Source organism: Protopterus annectens, chromosome 9.part0 (genome assembly GCF_019279795.1).
Source record: "Protopterus annectens isolate FY-2018-M chromosome 9.part0, PAN1.0, whole genome shotgun sequence".
In the NCBI taxonomy this organism is placed as follows: domain Eukaryota; kingdom Metazoa; phylum Chordata; order Ceratodontiformes; family Protopteridae; genus Protopterus; species Protopterus annectens.
The window spans coordinates 1,083,228,998-1,083,243,768 of record NC_056743.1 but is presented as its reverse complement, the minus strand read 5'-3'; the positions used below and the strand labels follow the sequence as shown (position 1 = coordinate 1,083,243,768).

Sequence of the window (14,771 nt, the reverse complement as noted above, 5' to 3'; positions counted from 1 at the left end):
TCACTGTGATACTATGTTTAGCACCCACTTGTCCAGGGTTATTAACTGCCAATTTTGAGCAAAAAGTGCTAATTTTCCCCTAAGGGTGCTGCCAAAAGGTAAGTGCTTAGTGATGGCAGAGGGAAGTCATTGGGACTGTTTTCTGTAGGGTTGCGCTTTATCTCTTCCAGATTTGGAGGTAGAAGCACCCCACTGCTTTGACCTGTAAGAATCTTGTGCCTGGTATCTAGAACCTTTAGGGTGTCTGGATTTGCCCCTTTGAGCTCTGTCGGACCAATTTTTTGTAGGCCAGTGTCTACTGAATCACAAAGGAGATGAAGAGCGAAAGACGCAACCAATAACCAAACAAAAATTCGCTCTGGAGAAATCAAATAAGGGTCCAAGACTTGAAACAACGAAGTTGAAAAAAAACGTCTTTAATAACAAACCAGTCTAACGCTGTAATCCAAACAAACTGCATTTTCAAATATCTTCGTCAGAACCAAAAACATACATCCTGCTTCATACCAATACTCTCCTTTTATAACCATCATAGTGAACCAATTAATACAATAAAACGGAACAATAATCCAATTAAGCAATTAAACAGTAACTTAATGTCATTGCCCACAGTTGACTCATCTTAAGACAGATATTAAATACATTTGGTTCATAGAATACTTGTGTAAAAAAACATTATTTTAAAGACATTGTTTTAAAAAATAACTAGTAAATATTTAATACATTAAATTTGTGTAAAATTAAAAAAATAAATACCAAACAATTTATTACAAAAACATGAACCATGTAAAAATAAAAATAGTTGTTGTTAAAGTAACTCGTACATTGAGCACCATCTAATGGACAAAGGTGGTATTGTGAATCATAATTTTGCTGCCCTTAGTTTAAGAACAGGGAGAAGAGAAATCATATCACTGAGACCAGGGTTCGTATTGGCCTCCAGTATAATCTGCCAATAGAGTTCCCTATATTCCAGCTTAGTTTCCCACATACAACCCCTAGCTTCTTTGGGAACCACTTCCCACATACCACCCCTAGCTTCTTTGGGAACCACTTCCAAAACAAAAAAGAGGAAAGAGGCTTGTTGGCAAATCTGAGTATGTCGAAATAATGCATTGTTTCCATTACATTTTCTGATTTCATAAAGGTGTTCGTAAATTCTAGACTTTAACCTCCTTTCTGTCTTTACCACGTAAAAGGAATGACAGAATTGGCAAGTAGCAATGTATACAACACCGTAGGTGTTACAATTAGAGTATGTGTTAGCAACAATCTGCCTGTCTCTACTGGGAAGATGAATACTGGTAGTATTGGCAATGTACTGACATTGCGTACAAAAGCCACACTTGAATGTTCCAACCTTACCCGTTCTAGTTTTGTGGTTCGAATTACCCCCAAATTCAAACATGTTCTTAAAATTGAAATCTTTCCTGTATGTAAACCTTAAAGGTTCCTTATGTATGTGTTCCAAATCAGTAAACTGTTTAAACCTATCCCATTCTCTTGTAATGGTCTGTTTTATAATGTAGGAATCTCCAGTATAATCCATAACATAAGCTTTTTTCCAACAATTAATAACATTTTTGTTAATAGTTGGACTAACTTCCTCCATACCCAAAATTGGTGCAAATCTAAACTTTCTCCCCTCTAGTACCTCCTGAAACAACCCTCTAACCAACTTTTCTGGATAACCCCCCTCTCTAAACAAATCCATAATAAATCCAGCATCATTAACAAAATCTAGGTCGGAGGTCATACGACTACACATCACCAGTTGCCCTTTAAGAAGGTTCTTTTTTGTAAAAAAGGGTGACCGCTCGAGAAATGTAAATAGGAATTCGAAAAAGTCTTTTTCCGATGAATTTTAGATTTAAAAGAGTTGTTAAACTTGGTTAAAGAAACATCTAAATAAATGCATTCATGTTGATTTAAATTGTAAGTGAAGTCTAGAAAATTGGTATGCAATGTTTCACCAAAAGAAAAATCTTCTGGAAGGGAAGCTGAGGGAATGGAATCCTCTGCATCAGAATCCTCATAAGTAGATAAGGGTAAATCCTGGTAGTCAGAAGGAGCGGAGATCAGATTCCTGATCAGAAGAATCAGAAAAAAAATCAGTTCTAGGTCTAAGAGGGGGAATGCTGGCTTCCCTTAATTAAGGTAATAAGGTCTTCAGCCATTCTAATCATTAGTTTTTGAGGCATATGGGCCTGAAAATGCACTTTTGTCAGTTTTCTAAGCATAGTGCGAGCTTTAGGCCCGAGGAATTTGGTATTTTTAGCGTGAAACGAAGTCATCGGTTTAATATGAAAATCGGTAGGCCTGAATACACCCTCACAAGTCTGTGCCTGCACAGCGGCTCCGGACCCATCCAAGGTAGAGACATCCGCAGGTTCCACAGTTGAAGAAGCATCTCGCGGCATACCGGACTCCGAATGGGTGTCAGTAGAAGCCTGCGAATCTGTAGTAGCGGGCATCAGGGGCTGCGAAAGCACCTCACTGAGTACCGGCGGACTAGCTTAACGGAAGCGTCATTGGCAGTTTTGGACCTATGCGGTCTTTATCTTTACGTTTTTTCGGAAGATCTGTAGTCAGATGGCTTAACGAAGCCATTTCGGAATATGGAGATTGAGAACGAAAGTATTTAGCCACAAAAATAGCCCGATGGCGAATAGTTTGGGCATTGAACAAGGCACAAAACCGACAGCGAGGAACGTCGTGGTCTGAGCCTAAACAGGTGATGCAGTAAGAATGAAAATCTCTGAGGTATTTGCTTTCCACAGGCAAGACAATTGTTAATTTTTTTTCTGACATCGGTTAGAGCAAGAAAAAAGAATCCCCAACAGGATAAAATCCCCAACAGGATACTTATCTTTTTGAAGACTTCAGGTCTGAAACTCAAACGAAAATTTCAGGAGTCGGTTGGCCGACCGGCACTTGCAAACTGTTTCTGCTTCGGGCACTGCATGGCAAGAAAGATTGGATGTAATGGTGTCAGCTACATGTTTTATACCCCTGATGACCTGACGTCATGGAAGAAGCAACAGCATCAGACGCAGAAATCCCAAGACTGGTACTCAGGCCGGCTGAGGGCTACCTGCAGGCAGATAACCCAAATGTAATGACTGCAACAGTAAAACGCAAACATCATCCCTGAATTCTACTGATCTTTGAAAGCTACAAGGCCCTTTTGCACTGCCATCAGTTCTTTCCAAATGTGTGCTCGTGTCTGAACTGATTTTCCCATCTGCTCTGGAATTGAAGGTGATGGAAATGAGTCCCCCAAGGCCGTCTCTGAAGAATCTGTGGTTAAAGTTTGGCCCGGAGGGATGAACCTGAAGGGGAGGACCCAGGTTTTTGCACATGCCCACATCCACCATGCAAATTCATCCATGAAGCAAGGGACCAGCTGAATTTTTGTTGCCAAGGACCGAGTGCTGGCACAACAGATTCTTGACTAGATCTTCATGTGTAGCCTGGCTACAGGGATCATAAGGATACAAGATGCCATGTAGCCTAATGCTCTGAGGAATTCCCTGGCTGAAGGGAGGAATCCAAAAGGGCCCCCAGGAAAAATACACTGGTGGATGGGTCTGTGCTGGATTTGTGAAGATTTATGGTGAATCCCAAGGAGGTGAGGAGGTTCTCAGTGAAGGGCAGATCCTTGAGCAGGTTTGATTGTTTCATGGCTTGAATGAGGCAGTCGTCCAGACAAGGGTAAATTTGGATACCTCTTGTTCTGTAGAAGGTGCTCACAAAAGCTAGACACTTTGTGAAGACCCTGGAAGCAGTAGACAAATCAAAGGGCAGTGCAGAGAATTGAAAGGGGACTGGTACTTGGCTCTGAAAAACATAATTCCTGCAAGATTCCTCTACAGGAATGTGCAAGTAAGCATATTTTAGGTTTAAGATGACCATTAAGGCCTGAGGGACTATCATGGGAAGAAGTTCTTGAAGATTCAACATTTTGAATTTTGATACTAACAGGGACTGACTGAGGGTGGAGAGGTCTAGAATAGGGTGCCAAGAGCCCTCTTTTCTGGGAACCAGGAATAGCCTGGAATAGAACCCCTTCCCCATTTGATGTTCTGGTACTAGTTCCACTGAGCCCTGTGAACACAGGATGTGAATCTGAGAAAGGGTCTCTTGCTCTTTAATTTTATGGAACATCCGGGTGACCTGAGAATCAATGGCTCTCTGAAAGTGAGCCTGTAATCTTCTGAGAACTTTCAAAACCCAACTGTCTGAAGTAACGAAGGACCAATTTTCTTTGAACAGGGGTAGTCTTCCTCTTATCTTTTCTGGAGAGGGTGGGTAGGGGAAAGGAAGATTCATTGCTGCTCTCTGCCAGGGCCCTGTAACCTAGAACTCCCTTGCCTGGGGGTTCCTGAGGACCACTGTCTGGACCTTTGAGATTGATACTGCCTTTGAGGCCTTTCCCTCTAGGGTTTTCTTTGGTCACTTTCTGAGTGAGAGGAAAAGGACCAGTGCTTAGTGGGAAAATTCCTACTAAACCTAGGAGGCTGAATTCTGAAAAGTCATTTGCAGTTTGTATAGATTCTGCTTTATCTTCCATCTTTTCTAGCACAGCCTCAGCCTTCAGCTCAAAAAGGAAGTCCTTAGAGAAGTTTGGAATTAGACATGGTCTGGTAGTGTTTACTCTCTAAGCCAAGCATGCCTTTTAATGACAGAACCACATACAGCAGCTCAGCTAGAGGCCTCCATAACATCACAGCCGTGGTGTAATAATGAGTGTCTAGCCACCTGGGAGCTGGAATGGCAAAGGTCCACAAATTCCTTGAAAATGTTCTTGTTCTCCATGGAGGATATCTTTTGCTTCATTTTATCTAAAAATAATTTGTTGGTATTTTATCCTGTGAAACTGGCAGTTTAGGGGCCTCATGGCTATGGTAGCAGAAGTATAGATTTAAATAAAAACATAAAACACCAAACCTATCAAGGGCCCTGCTTTCTTTATCAGCAGGTTGAGGGGTTCTTTGAAGAGCTAGCTCTTGCTCCCTTGGGACCTGGAGTGACAACCCCTGGGTCAGCAGTTTTTTTTTTTTTTTTTTTTAAAAAAGAGGTATTTATATGAGCCTAGCACCCTTTAAAACCTGTCTTGTTTTTGAGGGGGCTGGAGGTAGAGAATCTGGATTCATGGAAGAGTCCATAAAAACCTCCTCTACCACCAATACAGGAGGAACAGCAACAGGTTTATCTTCTGGGAGCTCAAGAAACTCCCTAATCCTCTCTTTAGATTGCGGGTATTCCTTTGTCTTCCAGTGGAAATGTTCCCTCAAAGCATGGAGTGTTTCCCCAAAAGGGATGCCATCAGGAAGTGAACCTGAAAGCAGATTCTCCTCAGAATCTGAAATCTTCATAAGTAAGGCAGGGTCCCTCCTCAAAGACAGACTACTCCTGGTCAGAAACCTCATCTGAATCAGGAGGTTCACAGAAAACTCCAGGGGTAGAATCCCTTTTCCCTGGGGAAGGCTCCAAAGGGGGTTGCCTAGCTCTGACTAAAGCGATAAAGTCATCAGTGCAGGAAGTGCGGCTACCTCAGGACAAGAATTACAAAGACCCAATAACTCCTTAGGTAGACCCTTGCTGTGCGTGCCCAATTTCTGCTTCATTTGATCCAGAATACTTTCCTGGTATTTAACCATGTGAAACTGGTAATTCAAGGTCCACATGGTGACAGAAGCAGATGTGAAAATTTTTTTGCCAAATCTAAGGCCCTACTTTCCTTGTCAGTAGGCAATGGGGGTTTGGATGAGCTCAGAACTCAAACGATTTGGGATGCATGGCTATGCTTAAGAAGGCCCTTGTGGTCATTAGCCTAATAAACACCTATGAAACACTGGGTCCCTTACTGCCTGGGGTCACAACCTCAGGGTCTGCCACTGGGTTCTTAAACAGATGTTTGTGCAATTCCAGAACCCTATAAAACCTGTCTGGCTTTCTAGGGGAAAGAGGCAGGGAGTCTGGCTTTAAGGAAAGAGCCCTGGAATGCATCTACCACCTCTAAGACAGGAGGAATGGTGAGGAGTTTGTGGTCCAGGAGGTTAAGAAATTCCCTAATTCTTTTCTTAGACTGTGGGTAGTCTTGTCCTTCCACTTGAAGTGTTCCCTCATGGTGTGAGGAGCTCCCCCAAAGGAAATATCCTCAGGAGGGGAGGCTGATGCAAGGTTTTCTTGAGTCAGAATACCCAAAGAAGAAAACAAAAACACCCTCTTCAAAGGTAGAAGCCTCCTCGTCACAATCCTCATCTGAATAAAAGAAATCAGAGAGGTCTTTTTCCTGGAGAAAATTCAGGGGGAGGCAGTTTAGATCTAATCAGCGAGAATGGACCTTCAGCCAACCTCAAAAGTTCCTGTCGATATATCAGCAAATGGGAGCCATTAGGCCTAGGCTGATACTGGGCAGGAGCCACTTTCTTGTGAGCAGCCTTAGGCTTTAGCCTGTAACTGACCTCGGGCCCAGAACGGACAACCGACAAGTGGACTAAAGGCTGTTGCAACATCCTGGCAATGCGAAGATCTGTTGTCTTCTTAGTTGAGTCATCAGAAGCTAAAGCCAGCATAGTGGTCCCGGACCTAACCAAACTGAGTCCTATGACTTGAAAAGACTCTGAAGGACCAGAAGGCATACTGGACTCCAAACGGGTTTCAACAGAGGCCTGTTCCACCACCTTGGTCGCAGAAGGGGGATGCAAATGCATCTCACCTTTACAGATAAGACTAGGAGGCCTGGCTGACAGCAAGCAGATGACAGATGACCTAAGCCTGGATCGTTTTGCCTCATCTCTTTTTTGCCTAAGGATGTCTACCTCAGCTCGATCAGTGGAAGCCATAGGACACGAACTGCCTGACAACTCACTAATATACCTTGCTAGAATCTCAGTTTTACACCGAATGGTTCTGCTGTTAAAGCAAGCACATAAACGATAGTCAGGGACATCTTGTTCCAGCCCCTAGCAAGTCAAACAAAAAGACTGAAGTCCTAGTGTGGTATCCATTTGCCACAGCGGACAATTTTCTCTGATATTAGTCAAACAAAGATTCCCTAATGGAGTACTTAGCTTTCCAGAGTCTTCCTTCTCTGGTGTGGACCAACCAATGTACTGACTGGCAATCTGCTTCGGGCACCAATAACAAGAAAGAACTGAGATCATGGTGCTGGCAGACTCCCCTTATACCAAACTGCAGTGATGCTGGACAGGGCATCTGCCACTCCAATAGGATGGAAACTATTCTCTGGTAGTCAGGCTGGCCAAGGGCTTCCACAGCAGGAAATCCCACAAGTTAGGACTGCAACAGTCAAACACAAACATTATTTTGTGTTAAGTAGCCCACCCTCACCAATGCCAGAGAGGATGCATCTTTAAAAATGCAACAGTGCAATACTAAAATTATCCCTGTCCCAGTATCTGAAAATTCTACTGTACTTGCTATCCTTCTAGCCGGTTCATTTAACCATTATTACACAAGAAAAGATTAGTTGTATAAAATCTTACCTAACCACAGATGTCCTCTTCGATGTTGCACTATTCTTATTGTGGGATCCTCCACCTTTGAACGTTCGGCTCCTATGCAAAAGGCCTGGTTGCTACCAGATGCGTGGGACGTCGCATGCAGGGCCATAAACCAGGGGCCTTAATGTGATGTCTCTGCAAGCACAGATGTCAGAACTGACTGCCCAGTCGGACAATAGTCTAAGGAGTACCGAAAGGATACCATCTAGACAGGGTAAATGCAATGAAGGGAGTAGGTGGGTGGGAAAGAATACTGCAAAATAGAAGAGGAGGACATCTGTGGTTATTGTAAATTTTACACAACTGATCTATGTCCTTCTATTCTCATGTTACAGTATTCTTACTGTGGGGTGGAAGGACACAGAGCTGATTGGACTTGAATAGTTTTGGTTTTGTCCAAATAGAACCTCAATTTCTGTGGACATCAAGGGAACGGAGTACTCTCTCACTGTCATTCTGGGGGGAGGGAAAGAAGGTGGGTAAGTGAAAAGACCGACTTGGGGACAACTCATTGACCACTTTGGGCATGAAGGAGGGATTGGTGTGAAGGGTCACCCTATCTTTGTGGAAGATTGTGTAGTGGGGTGGGGATGCCATTAGAGCTTACAATTCTGAAACTCTTCTGGCTGAAGTAAGGGCTACTAGGACAGTTTTCCATGTACACATCTGCAGAGAAGAGGAGCTTGCTGGTTCAACTGGTGCAATTTTTTTTGTAATACGTAGTTTAGGTCCCAATGTGGTGAGACAGGTTTCCCTTGGTGGCCTAATGTGCAGAACCCCTTTTAAGAATAGCTTGACATCCAACCTGGAAAGAAGAGGTGGGTCTAGAAGTAAGCAGGCAGAGATGGCTGATAAGTGGACCTTCATTGAAGAATACGAAAGGTCTGATTTTATGAGGTCACACACAAGCTAGGACTACAGGAACATCCGCTTGGAAGGGCTCCCCTCTTTGCCTTTGTAGACACCATTTGGAGAACCTTTTCCATTTGGAAACATAGGGACCTTCTGCAGGACGGATAGCGTGTACTCTGTATAGGTGCTTGAAGGGAATAAGCAGTTTATCCCTCAGAGTTAAGCAGAGCATCTCCACGTTTGGGTGAATGAGAGATCCCCTCTATTGTGTAAGCAGGTCCACTTTGTGAGGCAACTTGTGGTGACTGCCCTTGGCAAGAGATTGAAGGGGAAAGCAATGCTGCCTTGGCCAACAGGGAGTCAACAGCAAGACTCTTGGCTTGTCCCTCTGGAGTTTTAGAAGGACTTTCTGAATGACTGGGAAGGGAAGGAAGGCATAAAGAAACAGTCCCTTCCAAGAGATGGAGAAGGCATCCACTCTCCAGGCTAGTGGGAAAGGATCCCTGGAGCAGAAAAGCTGCACTTGTCTGTTCTGGGGGGAGGCAAACAGATCTGCTTTGAGGTGTGCCCCACTGGTGGACAATGTCTTAGAACACATCCACTCATGATGCAGAGAGAAGGATCTGCTGAGGGCTTCCGCTTGATGGCTGTCCTGGGATGGAATATATAACTTCCTGCAGTGTGATGTGCTGAGACACCAACTCCTATGCCTGCACTGCTAGCCTGCAGAGCCGGTAAGACCTGATCCCCCTGTTTGACGTGCCACATTCACAGTTGTGTTGTCTGTGTAGATTCTGAGGGGGGCCTGGCTGCATAAGAGGGAGAAAGGTCTGTAGGGCTAGAACGACTGCAGTCATCTCTCATGTCGATATTTTTTTTTTCAGGAGGGAGGGCTCCCATTGGGCATGCACCTTGAGGCCAATCATAGCTGCTCCCCACCCTAGATCGGAGCCATCCGTGTGCATGCACTGTACTGGAATGGTGGGTTGCAGAGGAAGGCCTGGGTTCTGGTGTACTTGCTGGATCCACCACTTCAGCTCTGTCTTCAGGCAGGGTAATAAGGGTACCTGAAAGTCCAAGGGATGGCTGTGTTGAGACCAGACATTTTTTAGGTACCATTGGAACTTCATGTGCAGCCTAGCTAGGGGTAGCATAGGGATGGTGGATGCCATTAGGCCAAGAAGCGCATGAACTGCCTGGCTGAAATATGGGAGAACAGGAGGAGTTTGTGGAAGGGGTTGATCAGGTAAGATGCACTGTCCTGAGGGAGGAAGGCCTTTATCAAGCCAGTTCTTATCCTGCACCCCAGGAATGTTTTGTATTGGGCTGTAGCGAGAGATGATTTTGCCAGATTGAGAGTGAACCCCAAGCTCTGGAGCAGAGACATAGTGAATACTAGGTGATTCTTGAGAATGCCTTCCTCTTCTGCTAGGAGGAGAAGGTCCTCTAGGTAGGGATAGAGTTGAATGCCTTCTGTTCTGCAGTAGGCTACTGCCGGGGCTAGGCACTTTGGTTTATCTACTGCAACAAGTCTCTTCACAAAGGGCAAGGCAGTTATTTGAAAGCGTGAAGAGGGTCCAGCAAAATGTAAACACCTTCTGTAGTGTGGGTGGATGGGAATGTGGAGCCATGCTTCCTTCAGGTCCAAACTGGCCATGGACTCTCTTGGTGGCAATAGTGGAAGTCTTTGTAGTGAAAGCATTCTGAATAAAGGGATCTTCAGAAAGAGGTTTAGGAAGGACAAATCTAGGATGGGCCTCCAAGGGCCATCCTTTCTTTGGCACTAGGAATAGCCTGGAGTAACAGCCCTTCCTCCTTGGCCTGAGGGGAAGTTTTCTATGGTCCCCTGAGCGAGCAGTTTTTTTATAACCTGGGGGGATTAGGTGGCAACCTTTCTGGACCCTTTTCTGTGCCTAGAAAAAGAAAGTGGATGTGGCTGGGGCTCGGGCTCTGACAAAGATGGTTTTGGCAGAGTAATTCCTGTGCAATTTAGGGACTGGGGAGACCAGTAAATGCTTGAAGTCCTGGAGCGTCTTGCTTTTTTCCTGGAGGCTTTTAAACAGTTCAGCAGACTGTTTGCCTAACAGGAATTTGTTGTCCAGAAGTGCATCCAAAATTTTGGTTTTAAAATCCTCTGGAAGGGGCTGAAGCCTAATCCAGGAATACTTGCGTAGAACAGAAGCTGAAGCTGCAGACCTAGCGGAGGCCTCAGCTGCATCATAGTTGCACTGAGTGTCTGGCAACTTGTGATGTCAAGGACAGCTTAAATGCTACCTGACATTTGTTGGGAGAGTCAGGCATGGAGGAAAGCAAGGAGGATACCCAAGTCTAGGGCACATCTGACCATGTGGGTCTGATAATTGATAGCCCTGAAAGCCAGTGTTGAGGTGTACAACATTTTCCTCAGTCTATCCATGACCTTGCTGGTCTTGTCAGATGGCAAAAGGAGAAGGAAGGAATAAGTCTGGACTGTGTCAGGGGCCACTGCAATGACTGCAGGATCTGCCACTGGTGGCTTAACAAGTAATCTGTGCTCATCGAGGACCTTGCAAAAGCAGACAACTCTTTGGGGAGCTGGTGGCTGTGATTCTGGTGTTTCAGGCTGATGCAAATGAATCTAGTTAGGCTGGAATCACAGGGGGGATAGCCGAGGGGGAGGGCGATTCTACCTGGAGTAATTCAAAATACCTCCTTTGAACTTTGGTCATCTAGGTTGCATCCCACTTGAAGTACTCCCTCATTTTAATAACTGTTTCCCCAAAAGAAATGTCTTTAAAGGATGAATCTCCCTCCAGGGAGTCCTCATCTGGGGAGTAGTAATCCAAAGGGGAAGCTATCTGGGAGAAGTAACAGACTCATCTGAGGAGTAGGAAGAGGAATCTTCCTCCTACTTGTGAGTAACAGGAAAGTACAGTTGTGTACACTTACCATAAATGTAGATGTTAGAGTGTGTTCACTATTACAGTCATTACCCAGGACAAATGGGTTTTAAATATAGTGTCCCAAGGATACAGATTTCACGTCCATACCTTACCAACACCAAGCGGGTGGCCAGACCTACCTCCAAATCAGTGGGCAGAGGCCCAAAATCAAGTACTCTCTCTATTAAGCATGGGGGCTATTCAGTTGGTACCAGAAGAGAAAAAGGGATAAGGTTTCTATCAGAGACTTTTTCTGGTACCCAGAAAAGTCAATACATCCTATATCCTGGACCTTTCTACTCTAAATACCTTTCTGGTGATTCCAAAATTCAAGATGCTGACTCTTCACCAGCTGCTTCCTATGCTAGGCAAAGATGCATGGTTGGCAACACCAGACTTAAAAGAAGCATACCTGCACATCCCTATCAGGGAGTCTTGCAGAAGATACCTAAGCTTCAAAGCAGGCTACATGCACTATCAGTTCTCTGAACTGCCCTTTGGCTTATCTACTGTGCCCAGGGTATTCACAAAGTGCTTAGCTCCAGTCATTGCATTCTGCAGGCAAAGAAATATTCAAAAATATCCACACCTGGACGATTGTCTAATTCAGGAAGAAAGCCAGGACATACTTTTGAATCATCTGGCCTTTGTTCAAAGGGTACTGACTTGTCTGGGGTACACCATAAACGAAAAGAAATCACACCTGGTACCCTGTCAACAAATTATATTCCTGGGAGCAAGCTTGAATACAACTTCCCAGATGGCTTTCCTCACACCAGAGAAACGGACTCATTTGACAAACTACTTCAAACAAGTGACCACAAGAACCCAGTTATCTGCAAGGCAAATACTGCAAGCCTTGGGGTTCATGGTCTCCTGCATTCTTCTAATTCCATATGCAAGGCTGCATATGAGGAGACTAAATGGTATCTCAAAAGCCTACGGTGTCAACATTCACACAATCTAGAAGCTATGATTCCTATCATACCTTGCCTACGCCTAGAGTTCCTTTGGTGGGCAGAGGCTTGCCACCAAAACAAGGGGCTATCATTCAAACTACCCCTTGCCGCCCAAACCTTAACAGACGCATCAGACTATGCATGGGGGGGGCTCACCTGGCAGGGAAGTGCATTCAGGGCAAATGGACCTACACATAAATCAAAACAAATCAAAAGGAAATGTTAGCTGTACAGAATGCTCTGACAGCCTTCAAGGACCACATTCTTCCAGGACAACTAATGGAAAAGATGGACACCACCACGGTCATGTGGTACAAGCAGGGGGTACACACTCTCACCCCCTCTGCAGACTAGCCATGCCATTTTGGAACACAGCCTTGAGCTACCAAGTGAATCTACAAGCTCAATTCCTGCCAGGAAAACTAAATAAACTGGCAGATGGACTAAGCAGAAACCTCATGGACTCACACGAGTGGAATCTGGAACCAAGGATTTTCAACATGTTGACAAGCAAATGGGGGAGCCCAGATATAGACCAGTTTGCCTCCCCCCAGAACCATCAATTGGACAAATTTTGCACAAGGATTCCCCACAAACTAGCTTGGAAAGTGGATGCTCTATCCTTCAGCTGGAAAAACCTATCAGTTTATGCCTTTCCTCCTCTGCCCTCCAAGGTACTACTAAAGATCAAACAGGACAAGCCAAGGACGATTTTAATTGCACCAGACTGGCCACGCCAACACTGGTACCCCCTCCTGCGCAGTGTGTCACGCTTGGCCCCATGGCACCTGCCTCAGACTCATTCCTTGTTGTCTCAGCAGGAGAACCAGATTCTGCACCCTCAGCTGCAAACCCTGAACCTAGCAGCCTGGCTAATTACCTAATTTCTCCTTTACCACCCCCTCAGTAAATCAGTGATGGATATCATTTTAGAGGCTAGGAGGCCTAGTACTAGAAAATGTTAAGCTGCAAAATGGAAAAGATTTCGTACCTGGACCCAATCTCAAGGGATGAGCGCAGCAGTGCCCAATTTACCTCAGATTCTACAATATCTGACAGATGCTTCATAAGGGCTTGTCCTTTTCCTCCATCAAAATTCATGCCTCAGCCATTTCAGCTCATTATAGCAGAGCCTCCTCTCTTCTCTCACCCACTGAGATTGTGGGCCTCTGCCCACTGATTTGGGGGTAGGTCTGACCACCTGCTCAGTGTTGGTAAGGTGTGGAAGCGAAATCTGTATCCTTGGGACACTATTTAAAGCCCATTTGCCCTGGGTAATGACTGCAACAGTGAAACACGAAGAACATCGGAAACAGTTGAGACTGGCCTGGGGCTGAGAGCAGGCCATGTGGCAGCAGGAGAGGAAGAAGGCAGCAGGAGAGGATGAAGGCCTGAGTCTCTTAAAGGCCTGAAGCAAGGTCTAAGAGAAGATAGGCCAGTCTGGCTGTTCTTCCAAGGTAGCAGGCAGATGCTTGGTTTTCTGTTTCCTCTTAAAAGGAGTAGACTTCATGGAAACAGAAGGCCTAGTATCAGAGATCTGGCCTGTAGGTGAGGGTTCCGATTCTTGGACCGTGGGTGGGCTTCCGGCGGAGCCTGGATCCCCCTCAACTTGGCCGATGTCCAAACGACCTCTGTGGATGTGCCTACTGGCATTTTCAAGGTGGCCTCTGCGAGGGTAGTCACTGGGAACATTGGGTCTAACGGACAGCCCTCAACCCCTAAATCAGTGGCTGGTAGAACGTCCAGAGGGGCAAAAGCAGTAGGCCTTGTAACTTTGGCCCTTTTTAGGAGTCTCCCCCTCAATGGCAGACTCTGGATCCATACATATGGCTAAGCACTTTAGTGTCTGGTTCTCGAGATAGTTTTTAAGGCTGTCAGATGACTCTGATGGGTTTTCGGTACGAACGACTGGCAGATGCCTCAGGTGGTGTGATAGTGTTCCTGGCTTAAGCAGAACAAAGTTTGTGCGAGTCTGTGTGGAATTTGACGTCCGCATCTATATTTCCCCTTTTTAGTGGACAACTGCTAAGAAATATCAGCAAGCAACCAATGCTCAAGCAAGAAAAAAGGATTTCCCCAATGGGGTACGTATCTTTAGAAGTTTTCAAGGCAGTGGAGCGAAACGATCTGATGTTCGACTGTGGCAGACAAGTTCCGAGGTCTGTGCGTGCAAATGTCACATTTAAGGCCCATGGTTTATGGTCCTGCATGTGACATCCCATGCACCTGGCAGCAACCAGGCTTAAGCTTTTGCACAGGAGCCGGACGTTCGGGTCGCCTGAGGATCCCACAGTAAGAAAAATACAGTTTTGTACCTACCATAAATGTAGATGTTAGAGTGCTAATACAGCTGCAGTCATAACAGATGGGTTCTCCAGCCGTCAGGCGGATCCTCGGTCGGCCGAATTCCAAAGTCTAGGTCCGGCGTCGGTTGTTGTCGCTTTCTTTCCTGACGTCAGTGCGACAGGGGTATATAAGACACAGCTGACGCCATTTTCTTCAGTCTT

The 14,771-nt window shown here is 45.3% G+C and overlaps 1 protein-coding gene across 4 annotated transcripts in view; it reads right to left on the bottom strand.

Annotated features, from left to right (window-relative positions):
• Positions 1-14,771, bottom strand: part of PCBP2 (poly(rC) binding protein 2) — a 1,588,534-nt gene that overhangs the window by 232,510 nt on the left and 1,341,253 nt on the right. The gene's annotated exons all lie outside the window — the stretch shown is intronic.